Source organism: Cyprinodon tularosa, unplaced genomic scaffold (assembly GCF_016077235.1).
Source record: "Cyprinodon tularosa strain WSP-4 unplaced genomic scaffold, ASM1607723v1 ctg59, whole genome shotgun sequence".
Taxonomy (NCBI): Eukaryota; Metazoa; Chordata; class Actinopteri; order Cyprinodontiformes; family Cyprinodontidae; genus Cyprinodon; species Cyprinodon tularosa.
In genome coordinates this window covers 1,051,221-1,067,480 of record NW_024039329.1, presented here as the reverse complement: position 1 = coordinate 1,067,480, position 16,260 = coordinate 1,051,221, and the positions used below count along the sequence as shown (strand labels likewise).

Below are 16,260 nucleotides of genomic sequence, written 5' to 3'. Positions count from 1 at the left end.
TCAGCTGTTTTTCCCACTCTAGAAGATGTAAGAGTGGGAAGTATGGGCGGATGGTGACCTCTGAAGTGTTTCACTTTCTGCGCCTTGTGTAATGATGTTAGCAGTGGGCTGTTTTCGGGTAACATTTTCTTTGTAGTTGCAGCCATTTTAAACATGGAAATCCTAAAATGATATTTGTGGGGAAGCTGTGGTGAGGAGAGGAAGAAGTGTAGACTCCACATTAAAAAGAATGTGGTTTGGAAAGGAAGAGGGTCTCAGCTGAGGTGTAACTTTAGCTCATGGATTCCTGAATACATAAAATGTGTGTTTACCCCTTTAAATGTTGTTTGATATTTCGTTTTAGGTTTTTTTGAATAAAATCATTTTCTGTGGCTATAAATATTGGTTCTTTGAACAATGCACTAAGGTACTCTAAAAAAACACTCCTACAATCAAATACTGCCATTTGTTTGTACTATCACTTGATAAATATTGATTTACTATGCTAATTACATCTTAATGTAAAAACAGAGCAGCTAGGGTTATGACTCTCTCAGGTCATACCACATATTTCCTGATTCAAATTGTTTTTTTGTAAATAATAACCTGAGTCCTAAAAAGGAACGGCAACAGATATCTGCCACATGATTTCACATTTTGGAGCATACATTGCCTTACATTATTTAACGGAATATTTATCAGAAAAATAAAAATAATAATAATTTTAACCATTATCAATAAAAAAAAACAAACACATAAACAGTTGTGGTAGCAATAAACACATACTGGCTTTAAGACCAGATGCTTTTGGTGAAAATAAGTAAATCTGTTATTGCATATTTCCTTGTGTTACAAAATGCAGCTATTTGTCAATTTTTACACTTGCAGTCTACAACCTTATACCCAAAACCTAGGGCAAAACACAAAACAGAAAAAAAATTGAAAAATAAAAAAAATAAAAAGGCTGCATCACACACCTAACCAACCAACAGACTGCCAGACCTGTCACAGTCTCTCAACACTGCACTGAGTTTACAATTTATTAATAAAACAAAATGCAGATCCTCAACCCCACAAGTAAATCCAATAGTGGAGCCCCCACTTTTAACATGACTCTTAGGCTGAAAAAAGGAGACAGATGAGGTTTAAAAAAATGTTAAGTAATGTTTACCTGCCTAGATAAAGCTTAATCATGGAAAAAGTTTGGCAATACAAAAATCCCACTGCGGGCAGGAATGAGTAATCAGGCAAACAGTGAGATCAAAAAGAAAGGCTCATATATTTTCTGTGTTGTCTATTTTTGCTGTCTTTTTTCTTATAATTCTCTTTTTTCGTGCACTGTTTCCGGTCTCTGTGTCTTTCTCTGCCCCCTTAGTTCTTATACCCTGTTTCTTTATCAACTCCCTTTCCGTCTCCGTGTCCATTTTATATAATTTTACTCCCAAAATTATGTTCTGTAAAGTTAAATATACAAGCACCAAGCAGGACCAAATGGCAACAGTCATAATGCTCTTCTTGTGAAAGCAAATCTGTTGGGCTATCATCTAGCTCTAGAATATCTATTCCAAAGGTATATTGGCAAAACAGAACAGACAAAAACACTTACAAAAAACAAGACTTGGTGTAACTTGGTGGAAAGGACAGTTTCAGCTCATTCAGGCTGACCAGCCCTCTGACTAGCTACCTGCAACAGAAAAGATAAAAAAAAACACAAACAGGATAACTAGTCGACTGAAGGGGTTTTCACACAACCAACAAATAGGTATATGAGTTGCCTGCTCCTGGGGAGAACTTCTCTGACAGTTTTTTATGACAGCTTTTAAAATAAATTTCTTCCACTCGTCAACTGTAAAAATGCTCTGCATGACAGTATAAAGAACTATATAAACTTATACCCAAATTTGATGGGATCTTTGACCATCCTTCAACTCCCTGTCAAAGATATACTAATTTAGACTTGAACGTTTTCCTGACAGAAAGACCAAAAAAGATGCATATAATGCACAGATATTAGTAATCCTATTAGCCTCTCCTATTTATGTAGCTCTTGTTTTATATTTATTTTCGCAAAAGATGATAGTGATATTAATATAATAGTGAAATTTATATGACTTAACCTTTGTTGTGGACTACATCTTGAAGACCCACTCTCTGCAAACGAATCTGTCTTTTTATATTTATTATCCTTTTCCATTATCTATTGCCCTTTTTACCTTTTTTTAATTTCAATTTGAGATCTTCAAATTTAGAGCAATAGTGCATTGTGTAAATCAGGTGGAAAAAAATTAAAAGATACCAATGGCTTTCTTTCCTTTTTTCTTTGTAGGGGAAATCAGTATAAAACCAAAACCATGAGTAACTGAATTTTATTTGCATTAAACTTGAATTAAGTGGTCACTTAAAAAACCCAACAGTTTAACGGCAACGTGCAGGGTGTGTATTTGAGAATAATCCATGCTCAATCTAGTATTTGCATGGCTTGTTCCTTGGGATCAAGGTGGCTGGTTTAATTGAGCCTCCCCTGGACCTGAGCCTAGGAAAAACAGGCAGATGAGCATCGATAAACTATGAAATGGTTCCAATATAACCAATCAATGAGGCGTTGTGAGCAGCTCCCACAGGGCTTTGATTTTTCTCTCAAACAACAATCCGGGAGCTCTGCTTTTCAAAGGCAACCCCGACTTTGCCGTTATTGTTGTTCCTTTCCACATGTTTGAGTGATGTCAACCAGGTCGATTTCATCTGTGTCCATAAAGGCTCTCTCACACTTTAGTCACCTGGGAGACAACTTCTGTCAGTGTGTGCAATGGTAACAACCAATAAAGGTCAATCTCCCATGGCAATAGCCAATTGGGTTGGTTCCCATTATTGCCCCTCTGAGTTGTGGTCAACAGATGGAGAACTGACTTCACTGAACCCTTTACAAACAAACCTTTAGAAAATATAGCTCTATATGTATGCATGACTGCCTGGCTTTAATTAATTTTGTTGGGTGTTGGTCTGCACAATAGTTGATCATATGCAGCTTCTGATTAAGGGGGGGGGGGATCTTAGTAAAGTTATAGGAGTACTGCTACTGTGGGCTAAGCATCTAACCATTTCATCTAATTGCCTCATTAATGATTCACTGGTGGTAGGCTGCTGTAGCGCCTCGCTGTGGTGAGCAAATTGTTTTGATTGGTTTGCTTCTGTCAATTATTGATGAGGCAGAGTGCTGAAGTGCTAACACCTGGCTTTGGAGGTCCAAATGACCCTGCATCCCATTGCATTGTTATCACAAAATCAGTCTTGAAGGGTTTGAGGCTCAGTGATTGTTGTTCTTAGACAGAGGTTAGAGAATGTCCCATATTAGATGTTATTAGATTTTAGCGCAAAGATGAAGAAAACACCACTATTTTTGATTGGGGAAAAAAAACATAATTTATACAGTGACACAATACCATCATCTATCCCTATGACTTTGAAAATATGTGTTCAATAAATAAGAATTATAAGAAAAATAATATCATTTGTAAAGTTGTGTACGATAAATATGGCTATGTACAGTGGTTGCAAACAGTATTTTCCTAATTTTAGGCTTCTTTGGTAGTTTGTCACACAGAAACTATTTGGACCTTCAAACTCATATTAGACAAAGATAACTTAGAATCAGTTTTGATGTGATGATTTGATTATAAAATGAAAATAGTGGCTTATGCCAATTGGTGGCAACAACTTACTATCCCACTCTTAACTGCAGAACAGCTATAACTGCAGTATTTTAGGATTTTCAAAAAAAAATTGGGTTTGTCTCAGCTCATGCCTCAATATTATTAACTAGATTGTTGTCCAGACTTTGATAAGGACTTTTTTAGAGAATGATAATTTGCTTCAGATCATTGTCCTGCTGCATAACCTCAATGTGGTTTGATTAATTGTGGCAAGTCATCCAGCTTTTAAAACACAATATTTGTCCTAGTCCATGTTTTCTCTGCACTGGTGGCCTTTATACCAAGTATTCATAGAGCATATGAAGAGACAGAGAGAAGGGGAATATTGGAGCCCATTATAATCAATCCTAAGCTCTGCCCATGAAGTATTTTCTATTACTCAATAATAAAGACCAACCTGAATTACCGGTAACTCTTTTTTAATTTGTAATTGAAAAATTGTTATAATAAGATTCACTTCAGGCTTAAAGATCATTTACCTTGCTGCAATTATAATATATTTTTAGCTAAATGGTAAAAATGCTTCAGAGAAAATTAATTCACTGTTTTTCAGTTACATGGGTTATGTGCACTTCAAAACCTAGAAAAACATATATATTTTTATTATTTACTTCCTTGTTTTCTTTTTTTGTAAAAATGTGGTGTTCCTGAGTTTTGAGTGTAAGATAAAAAAAAGAGTAGAAATATAAACAAACGTGTAAGTATGTACCATCTCCTGCTGCTGAAGCTGCATCTCTTCCAGCATCTAGTCCTGTTTTAGCACAGAGATACTTCACAAATCTATGTGTGGCTGGCAAACATTCTATAACTCCCTACCAGATCTAAATAATACTTGATAATACCCTCAAAATTCTCTTCATCAATGTTTCTTTTCACAGAAACATTACAGCCTTCTCTTTATGTTTTCAATTTTCTTACATAGCGATTTACCCCCATCAGTGCAGTTTTATATTTATATATATATATATATATATATATATATATATATATATATATATATATATATATATATATATATATATATATATATATATATATATATATATATATATATATATATATATATATATACTGTTTATCTATTGGTATATTTAACAGCCTGAATATCAAATTTCACAGAAATCCAGGAAATGACTCACCTGCAGTGGCATAAATCCTTTCATAAGGCGCACATCCAAGAGGCCTCATTCATGTGGGTCTCACAGCCAACATACTGTTCTAGGATCTGTAGGATCTGGTATATATATACAAGTCCGGCTCTTGAAATCCTGTATTGCTCATATTGTCATAGTGATCAAAGAGATCTTCTCACAAGTTCTTTTCTCACAAGAAAAGAAACAAGTAAATGCCAGGTGTGTATAGGGACATTACACATGAGAAAACAAATACAGAGTGGTGAAAGGTTGGTATGTCAAAAAGGAGGAAAATAAAAATAAATTAATACATTGATAACTTCAATCTGTCAATAACATATTCTGTTTGAACTGCTTTTTGGTTTTCATTTTCCTTTATTAGGATGTTGTTATGTTCTTTTCCCCTCTGAATTAAATGAGGTCTTCATTAAAAGGGCACATAATTTTTTCCATAATGGCTGATTGGCTGCAGGTGAAATGCTTTCTAGGATTAATATCAATATAACCTGCACAAGAGCAGGTTTGCAAGTATGTTACTATGATGACTAGCCTCACTAAGAATAAATCCAGGTTAGTTCATGACAAAAGTAATTGCATCTTTAGCAAATATGAATAAAATACTTAAAAAAAAACATTACATGGATTTTCCACCTACCATGTTTTCTTTTATAATTACACAAGGTGTGCAGTTATATTTTCGGATGGGATCAAGTTGGCTTAGATACCTTTTTTCTCTAATGTGGGAAGTCATTATTTGAAAACTGCTCTTTGTGCTTAGAAGGGTCATTTTTGTATATTGTTAAACATAGTTTGATCTAAAACATATGACAAAAAGCAGTAACACATGAAATGTGTAATACTTCATCTAAGCTACATATTCAGAACTGTGCTTGAAAGTTAAGATACCCTATTAAAGACAGAAAAAAAATCAGCTGCCCGTAAGATTAATTAAAATTTAAGAAAAGTAATAATACATTTAAATAGAAAATGGAAATCATGACATTGATTTTTAATATTTATATGTATACATACCTATGTATGAATTGATAAATAAGTAAACACGTCTAATAGAGCTCCTGAACAAAAATTTGGCTGAACAACACTTTGAGGTAGTCAAACAAATCAGGTGTTTTCTGTAATATTCAGGAAATGTTCAGTGAGTACTTTCACTTGTCTGGGACAGCTTGTTTTTTAGAATTACTTTTGAAAAAAAAATTCTAAATCAATATTTTAGTCTACAAAATTATAATTTACTAAATTTGCATTTATCATTACTTTTTTCAGTTTTGTGTTATTTGAATACTAGTGTGTTTCTATCTTTTTCTTTAATGGGGGGTATGCAAACTTTGAAGCACAACCGTATATATTCATGATTTACAGGCATGAGGGGAAAAGTGCAATGCAACGTCAATAATTTCTTTGTTTATGGTGATTTATTATAGGTGCAGAGAGAACCTTTAGAATCATTTAATTGGCTCTCCAGTTAGCTGAATTCCACTGCAGACTAGAGTATGTGTCTAAAAGCCCACCCACAGGCATGCTTCCTGGCAACATGAATTATCCTGGCACTTTGTAGATTGTTAAATAGTCTTTATTTGAACGGTTCCAGACACAAAATTAGTCTAGTAAAAACTGCATTTTCAAATTTTCTTTTAAATATAAAAACCCCAAACAGACTGACCGATATAAAGTGGATTAAATGTAGACATGCTGTGCAGGAATTTGCTCATCTTTGCTTGCCCTTAATTGAAGATGATTATGGAGTCACCCTCCATGCTGATGCCACTGTCACCCCGAATCTTAGCCAAGCTGGCTTGCAATGTACACTCACAGGGTGGTCACTCCGTCTTTGCTTCTAAACTGGCACCGGTCACAGCAGAGCCTACTCCCCCTCTTCAAATACAATTCTTGTGACTCACTGTATGTGTGTGAGAATAAACCCTTACAGACAAGGCAGGAAATATATAAGGGTCCTAAAAGGGTTACAATGTTGATTTCACTTTGTTTCATATTGGATCTTATGAGTGTGCTTGTTCCTGCATGTGTGAATGGTAGTGTAATGTATTTTGTGTCACAATTTATTGTTTTTTGCCCTCTAACCTTTATCCTTTTTTCCATTTTTGTTTACAGATAACACAACGATAGCGATTGCATCCAAGCGGTAGACCACTTGCACCAAGAAACCTACAAAGCACAACATCAATGATGAAGAACAGCAAAGAGGACCTACTAGAATCTCTCCAACCCGCCCACTGAAGATCTTAAAAGTCACCTTTTTTTTTTTTCAATTTTCCTCCTTGGTATTTTACCTGCAGCTTTTCTACAAAACAAGAGAAAATAAGAAAAAAATAAGAGACTCATAATCATGAGATGATTGAGAACAGCAGATAAATACTTTAGAGAGACTATTTTCTTTCGAGTGTGAAGATCAATGATGCATGCTTCTGTAAATAAATCATGACAACACCCTTTTTCCTGAAATAGGCAGCATATCCGGTTGCTGTCACCAAATTCATAAACCTTATTACTGTGGAGTGAGTACTCATAAATTGATTTACCTCACAAAACCTAAACACTTTTTATCAACCCAAAGCCCATGAAATGTTCATTTGAAATAGGATTTTATTGTCTTTAGTATTATTTTACAAGAGACAGCCAAATCTTCCTGTTTAATATCCACATAATTATATGTACATAGAAATTAGTGAAGACAGCAGCATGGACAAACCTATAGTGTAACTGTAAACTAGTAAACCACTCAGTATCTCATTATTGCATAACTTAGTTAATGAATTTGGGTTTTCTTTGTCTTCAGTAAATTTCATATGTTTGATATTAAGTAATTTTTGTTGTATTTGAATAGATACTTAAACATAGGCATTAAAAGCTGGAAATAATCTGGTTTTGTCTTTTTGCTATACCTGGAAAGTCAGGTGAATGGGAAAAATTATTGTCCTGACAAAAACTAAAATGTTTAAGAAAACACATATTTTTTAATGTTAATGTTGGACCTTTTTTCCTTGTATATAATTCCCAATGCAATAACTGTGCCCCCTCTAAATGTCAATTTCTGCTGTAAGCAAAGCTTCTGAGCGTCTGAGTGGAACTGAAGCTTTTTTTTTTTTTTTTTTTTTTTTGCACAGTTCCAAACTGTGCTCTATACCTGAGCCTACAGATGAGGATCCAAAATGGAATTCCTCCCTAACTGCAATATGGATATGAGGACTTATCCCCTGTCTTCCATGAACTTTGATAGTAACCAAATGCACTGAGAGATAAAATACCCAGCCAACGAACAGATGACCTCAATGATTAGTCCCTTGTCAATGAAGGCAGAAAATATTTGCATGAACAGCAGGGGAAACCTATTGTAGCTTGTTGGACAGATATTCTTCGCCACTGCACACCCTCTCTACCTCTTGAGATATTTATGTCCTGTTAATGGCTCCTTCAGTTATCCCAACAGTTCACGTATCTGTTGCATGTTCCAGAGTTCCACAAAGAAGGTTCAGCACTGAATCCTGTGTAGTGATGTGGAAAACATTGATTATTTCCTTTGAACTAAATACACCCATTGCTTGTTGCTGTATATATGTACACTAGGATGAGTATGTGTAGTCTCAGATGCTGTACTCTGCATGTTAACTTGTAGATGGAACATAACAACTACTCATATATAAGGACATGCAGATTGAAGCACTACGTTGGTTTAACATCCCCTTATTTTTGTCCTGAGAATGTACAGTACCATGATAACAACAAATATTTTAGTTTCTCTCATTATTAACTGGATAACTAATTATCTTTAAACCTATTAAAGTGAATCACACTCTTCCTTTTAATTTCTGAGACCTGCCCATAGCAAGCTCTAGGAGGAGAATGGAAGTGGGAGTTGGATTGGGGTCTCTCACTTACTGTAAGTGCCAGAAAGCAAATAAGCATGTCACATCTTGCCAACAATTGTGTATTCATCAAGTGTCAAAAAACGTATACATTTCTATGAGCCTACAGTACACACTGGCAGACAGGTCCAAGAGCAAAGAGTGAGACAGAAGGCAAGACCTAAGAGAAAAAAGGAAAATAGTGGCTGAATTCACTAAGACAATATTGAAGTATTTTAGTGGCCTGACCAAGTACGTGATCACTTATTTCCTGACCTCCGTGGAGAGCTGAACAACCCCTTGACCTCAAACTGTTATACCATAATGTAGCTCTCTGGGCTGCTATGACCTCACGTCCTGTCTGAGGTTAACTTTGTGTTAATGAGAAGACCCCTTAGCTCAACCAGATGTTCAGCCTTCTGGTTAAATACCTGTAACCCTCTGTGATTTAAAAAAAAAAAAATGCTCACTGCATCTGCTTGATTTCTAGAAATATTGATAAAAATACTTCCCCAACTAAATAACTGAATTGATGCAAACCTTTCAATCCCTCTTCTAAGATCAAAAGTGGTTTCATTCTGCCAAAAAAAAAACTACAAGTCTTACTTTAAATCCTGCACATGAAATCAAAACACATTCCACACACACATTACTGTATGTCTTGCTGTATGTTGTGAGGACCATGTACCGACTCCCATAGACTTCCATTGATTTTTAATTATTTCCAATCCTTTCTATGTTCTAACTCTGAAAATATCCCTAAATCTAATCATTACCCATGCATCCTTAACCCTATTCTTAACCTAAACTCAGTTCACACCTTGGTTCTAAACCAAACCTTTTCCAATTTTCCAAAAAACAAACAAAAAAGACAGGAAGTGAGGAACAGCAAAATGCCTTGACTTTGGTACAAACCGTCCTCAGTTTGAAGGTGAAATTACCAAAATCGTCTTCACTCTGATGCCAAACAGGACTACAAACACACACACCTTTTTCATCAGACTATGTCCTACAGTACTGTGGTGCCAACGATGAAAATATTTTTTTGTTAAATTTTGCATGTCAGATCAAGTAAAAATATTTACAGTCTGGTAAGCAATTTAGGACTTAGGTCTTAGCTGTGATTAGTTAAAGAAGATTTAAAACTCAGAAAAGGATGAAGATGCCACTCAAAAAGGATACACATGAAAACAAACAAGACACTGATGGAGTCTCTCCAAGGCTTGCTTAGACAAGAAACAAAGTCCTTTTACTTTTGAAAATTTGTCAGTGTGACTGGTAGATATACTTTTTTCTAATTTATTTCGGTGAATACTCTTCATTTACCTGACTAGTACAAAAATGCAGTGTTTAACACTTCTATATGTAAAATGGGTATTGATGCACAAAAATACAGACAAAAAACACTTCCCTGGTCTTTCGCTTACACACACTCATATACACACATAAAAAAAAAAACAGTATGTTAATCAAAACAGAAAGGCTGTATGTAAACAGATCGCCTACATAAGGAGATTGTTCAGTGTGCAAACAATAGGCTGTTAGCATAATCACAGGTCAAAGATATATTACCCAGAGGGCCATGCTGTATGTATATTACCATGATGGATATGAAGAAGAGAGGAGGGGAGCAAGGGTAGTTCGATACTGAGCCTCACTAATTCCGATTTACCCCCTATCGGGCCTTATCCACCGCCCTCTATGGTAAGCTGTCCTTTTTAGACCACACTTAATCAGCCTCTCATCTTTTCCTTGTATTCCTATCTGCCTGTTTCTCAAAAACTTGGCTCCCCTTTCTCTTAGCCCCAGATTTCTTCTAATACCTAATTATCTAATTTCAACCCTTACCTACATATTTTCTATCCTTTCATCTCTTTTTCATCACCGTCTTTTCTTGGACAGATATAATCAGCTTCAGTAAAGTCATCAAATCCCTTTCTTTAGTCAGTGGGGTAACCAGATAAAGAAGCCCCTGCAATCTTGTTTTACGGATTTAACAAACAGAAGCCTGAGTGATACTAAGCTTTTTAACCTGCTACACACGTGTCTAATAAACAAGAGAAAGAAGCAGAAACATGTTTTGTGGGTCCATACCGGGTGATTCAAGATTATTTCTACAGTCAGTTAATCAAAAAGCTCACTGCTGATGAACATATCTCCATTTTACTTGACTATCATGTAATTCGTTATAATTCTGGATCATTAGGGTCATACTGTATGCCTACTTAAGCTTTATGCATCTCTTGACCCAACGATACATATTAGGCCAACAGTAATCCTGTCATGATTAGTGTTTCCTGTTTATAGTCGGAAGACAAAGAAGTCAAATTCCTGGTTAAAAAAAACCCCCAAAAAAACCCAGCAAAAGCTCCCCTTGAGGTTGAAATTGTTTCTGGGGAAGTTTGTATAGTAGCCCTGCATATATTATTCTTTGTTGCTAAAGAGAATACTTTAATGCACTCAACTCAGGTGTTACGAGAACTTTAGTTTTAATGTCCAACGTAAGCAAAAGGCATTTATTCACCCATGAAAATAAACAATAGTAGGACTAACTCATGTGTAGTGGCAGTTCTTTACTCAACAGCAGTACACCACTTATCTTGGATAATCAGCTTAGAACAATTTTTTTACCAGTACTTGCCAGTTAATATTTTTTAATCACTATTTTGAATAAAATCTGAGTTAAACTATTTATTTTAAAATAATTCACAGTGAAGTAACCAATGTCAATGACTTTTCTGTTTTTAATCCAAACCAACAGGGTGATGTACAATGTCTGATAAATGACTCAGACACATAAGTACAAAATAAATCAGGTACTATACTGTATGAACTGACACATTAAGGTGTTCATTCCAATTCTCTAAATCTGAGTAAAAAAAAAAATATTTCATACGTAGTAGATTGTGATGCACATATACAATGGATTAGATTTGTTTAAATAGCCAATCGGTAGCAAAGTCAGAGAAGGCCTCCTTATCTGACAGAGCTAATAACAGGGATGAATAACACAGCTTGTAAAGTCCTTGCACCCATCTTATTCTAGCCCATGCATAAGCTTGAGCTCTCTGCCAGCTTCACCAAAATGAGATGGGCTCCCAAGAAGATTGGGGGTGAAGGCAGGGGTAGAGAAAATCGGATTAACTACAATGCCTCAATTGTAAGAAATATCTGGGCTGACTCCAGTTAATTCCACTGACACATGTTGTAAACTAAATCCTTAATTTCTGACTAGGGATTGTTTGAAACCACAATTAACCGTGGTGAAATTGCTTAAATCAGTATTTTTTTCATTTTCAAGTTTTTCTAAAAGAGTTTGTACTGAGGCTAAATATTCTTAATGGCATTAGAAAAACAAATGATCAGCACTGGAGCCAGACAACCGAGAGCAAACTAAAAGTAGGCTAAATTTGACTAGATTCTAGTTCGCCTTCTTTGAGAAACAACTGATGCAGCAAATGTACATGAAAAATAGCGACTGAAGTCTTTGGTCATTGTTTACTTTACTTGAAGATCAAGTAGAGCCAGCCAGCAGGGTAAAAGGTAACAGTGATTATGTTTTAATCTTTCCCTGCCATCTGATGGGCTCAGATGGCAAGACTATGAGGATGATGATACTTAGGTTTGTCTTTAGCGTTTAAAATAAAGATTAAAGGGACTCAACTACTGTTGTAATGGAGACATGCTGTTTCTCCCTGCTGTGAGCAGGTTGTATTCCTTCCTTTTTTGAAGTAGTGAAAAGTAAGAGAGTCCAGAAAGTTACAAATATGGCCCTTCTGGGCTCCCTACAAAGCAGAGAAAAAAATAATGTCTTCCAATTGTTGTTTAAAGCTACAATTTTTCGCTTTATAAATTGTATATCATCACACTTTCCTGATAAAAATAGGGGACTGTAGTTATGCCTCTCAACATGCAAAAGAAAGTTTAGTTTTCAGCTTAGGTTTCTCCAAATGGCGAAAGGGAGCAACTTTCTCTACTTTGCATCCATCCATTGCATCAGTCAGTTTATCAGTTGTTAACATGCATTTAAGATAACTATGCTGATAAACAATTACAGGTTTATGATTACTAATCACAACTAGGGTCTTTATTGTTGCCCCCCTCCCATTTCAATCATTCTGTTGTATAACCACATTATTTCCCACATGTGCCTGAATGAGGGGTTTGATTTAAAAAAATCTGACCTTATGGCTAGCTGTGTTATTACCTGAGGGGTTGTAAGCTGCTGTAACAGATTCTGGGGTCTTATTACTAGGGCAATCAGCCCCTTGACACTTGGCCTTTCCTGACCCCAGTCAGAGATAAGCTTTATGGGAAAGTACATTAACACACTCTGGCAGTCACCCCCCTCTTTATAGAAAGCAGTCCTCAGAAATTAAGTGCTTATGGACCCCCAGTGAGAGGACAGTTCTGCTGATTGCCCATATTAGAGGCTGACTGTAAATGAACTGGAGATGGACAAAGAACTCGCAGTAGTGGGGGAAAGTGAGGATAGGATACTGATGTTCTTGCTAAATAAGCAATAGTTTTAATGACCTCAACATCCTTTGAAGAGGTTACCAGTCCCTACAAACACTTTAATGATAAATAAGTAGGAAAAACAAATTTTCTGACATCAACTTCATTATTTAAAAAAATGACACATAACAGGTTTATGATCATACAAAGTTATAAGTTTTTTTTCCTTTTCTGTTAGGAGACCTATGAACCAAAAGGTTCACCAGATACACTTTTTTAATCACTACTTTTTAATTCTATTATGGAAGTTTTACTGTAGCTATAAAAATGCAAAACATTTAAAAATAAAAATTCTATGTTAACCATTCTGAGTGCCTGCTTACAATCTGATTGTGTGTGTAAAATCCTCTCAGCATGTCTGCATTGATGGATGGTGATAGGCCCGAGTCTTTGTACACAACAGGGGGGGCCTACTCTTGTCACCGGACAGATACAGGGAGTTGCAAAGAGAAAGATGTAACCACAGCTTAATGTCTTTCTCTGGTGCTGTGCATGCTCTTTCCTATTTGCTTTTCCCTTCACGGCACGGTTAACATCGTAAATTAACCTTTCCAAGCCCCCTGTGCTTACAGACTAAGGCAAAACACAAAGGAAAAAAATAGTTCTTTGTTATGCAATATGGCGAGTGCTGGTCAGAGACATAGCCTGCTACATTGTTCAGTTTTTCATTTTTTCCAGTGATTGGGGATAAAACAATATACCTTGTTCATTCAAGCATATTTTATGTGCATGTCCTGTGTACTCGAATCCATACAAGGCTGCCTTTTGTTCTCCATCCTAGAAATGTAAATGTCGCACATGGAAACAAAAACCATATTAGATCCTTCTTTTATTGGTTCAATCCTGTAAATATGATGTAAATAGCAAACAGCTATGCATGCTAATATACAAACAATTTGTTCAGGTACTTTTTTAATCCAGACTTCTCATATGGCATGTAATAATGACAAAAAGCAAAAATTGAAGCAGCATAAAAATTGTAAAAAAAAAAAAAAAAAAAAAGTATATACATATGGTTTGTAATGATGTCAAAAATGGAAAAAAATGCCTTGGGTGGTTATGTTTTCTTACTGATAAGTAATGCATCAGTCGGCCATTTACTCCAGTGCTCCACTCATGTTATTTAATGTATTTTTATGTTCCATAAGGTGGGGTTAGGGTAAAACATGACCGTTGACTACTAGTCTGTGAAATAATGTCAGTAGTAATCACAGTGCGGACAAAAATTGTGTTTCTGTTGTTATATTGCTTTAATTTTCCATTGTCACTGCATGGTTACATGCATACTACTGGGTATGAAGCAACAACAAATAAATGTTTTGGAACGTATCTGCCATTAGAATTATCTCAGCAAGAAAAAAGGCATTTCACCAGCTTTACTAAGTTCAATTTTTGGAAAGACATGTTTCTGGAAAATAAATGCAAATTATAATAACAGAACAATTATTTTCAGCGATTAAAAGTTTTCCATGTATTACTAATATGGAAAGAGGACTCAAGTAAATTTTTTTTTATCAGATTTTTTTCTACTTTTGTAAAACAATGTACATTAAAAAAGACATGTATATCCAAATAAATCCTTTTGCCCTAGCAGCTTTATTGTGGCACTGCATGAACGAAGAAATGGAAAAAAACTGTATTTATTTATTTATTTTATTTTATTTTTTATTTTTTTGTGAGGGGTGGGTGATGGGGTGGTTTTTAAGAGTGTCGATTGTAAGCCATGCTAGACCATGTTAAATCCCAAGGCGCTCATGGTAGAGGGACGTATCTAATTTCTAACCTGTGCTAAAGATATTTTAAATTTAATAAATAAGTATTGTAACAAGAAATTATGTCATGTTGTGTGATGTTTTTGGATCTATAACTAGCCTTTCATAATTTCCATAAAGACTTTACTAAATACAATATATATTAAAACCTAAATTAGTTATTAGTTATATATATATATATATTTTATTTTTTTTTACTAAAAAACAGATTATATATATATATATAGTACATATTTAATCAAAAAACAGTATTGTTATATATATATATATATATATATATATATATATATATATATATATATATATATATATATATATATATATATATATATATATATATATATATATACACTCACCGGCCACTTTATTAGGTACCCCATGCTAGTAACGGGTTGGACCTTCTTTTGCCTTCAGAACTGCCTCGGTTCTTCTTGGCATAGATTCAACAAGGTGCAGGAAGCATTCCTCAGGGAGTTTGGTCCATATTGACATGATGGCATCACACAGTTGCCGCAGATTTGTCGGCTGTACATCCATGATGCGAATCTCCCGTTCCACCACATCCCAAAGATGCTCTATTGGATTGAGATCTGGTGACTGTGGAGGCCATTTGAGTACAGTGAACTCATTGTCATGTTCAAGAAACCAGTCTGAGATGATTCCAGCTTTATGACATGGCGCATTATCCTGCTGAAAGTAGCCATCAGAAGTTGGGTACATTGTGGTCATAAAGGGATGGACATGGTCAGCAACAATACTCAGATAGGCTGTGGCGTTGCAACGATGCTCAATTGGTACCAAGGGGCCCAAAGAGTGCCAAGAAAATATTCCCCACACCATGACACCACCACCACCAGCCTGAACCGTTGATACAAGGCAGGATGGATCCATGCTTTCATGTTGTAGACGCCAAATTCTGACCCTACCATCCGAATGTCGCAGCAGAAATCGAGACTCATCAGACCAGGCAACGTTTTTCCAATCTTCTATTGTCCAATTTCGATGAGCTTGTGCAAATTGTAGCCTCAGTTTCCTGTTCTTAGCTGAAAGGAGTGGCACCCGGTGTGGTCTTCTGCTGCTGTAGCCCATCTGCCTCAAAGTTCCACGTACTGTGCGTTCAGCGATGCTCTTCTGCCCACCTTGGTTGTAACGGGTGGTTATTTGAGTCACTGTTGCCCTTCTATCAGCTCGAACCAGTCTGGCCATTCTCCTCTGACCTCTGGCATAAACAGGGCATTTCCGCCCACAGAACTGCCGCTCACTGGAT

The 16,260-nt window shown here is 35.7% G+C and overlaps 1 protein-coding gene across 1 annotated transcript in view; it reads left to right on the top strand.

Annotated features, from left to right (window-relative positions):
- The window catches only part of mafa (v-maf avian musculoaponeurotic fibrosarcoma oncogene homolog a (paralog a)), a 117,781-nt gene extending 102,728 nt beyond the window's left edge, over positions 1–15,053 (top strand). Inside the window, exon 3 of the mRNA XM_038306713.1 lies at positions 6,953–15,053. The gene's annotated coding sequence lies outside the window, so the exon portion shown is untranslated. The remainder of the gene's footprint in view (positions 1–6,952) is intronic.
- The last annotated feature ends 1,207 nt before the right edge of the window (positions 15,054–16,260 follow it).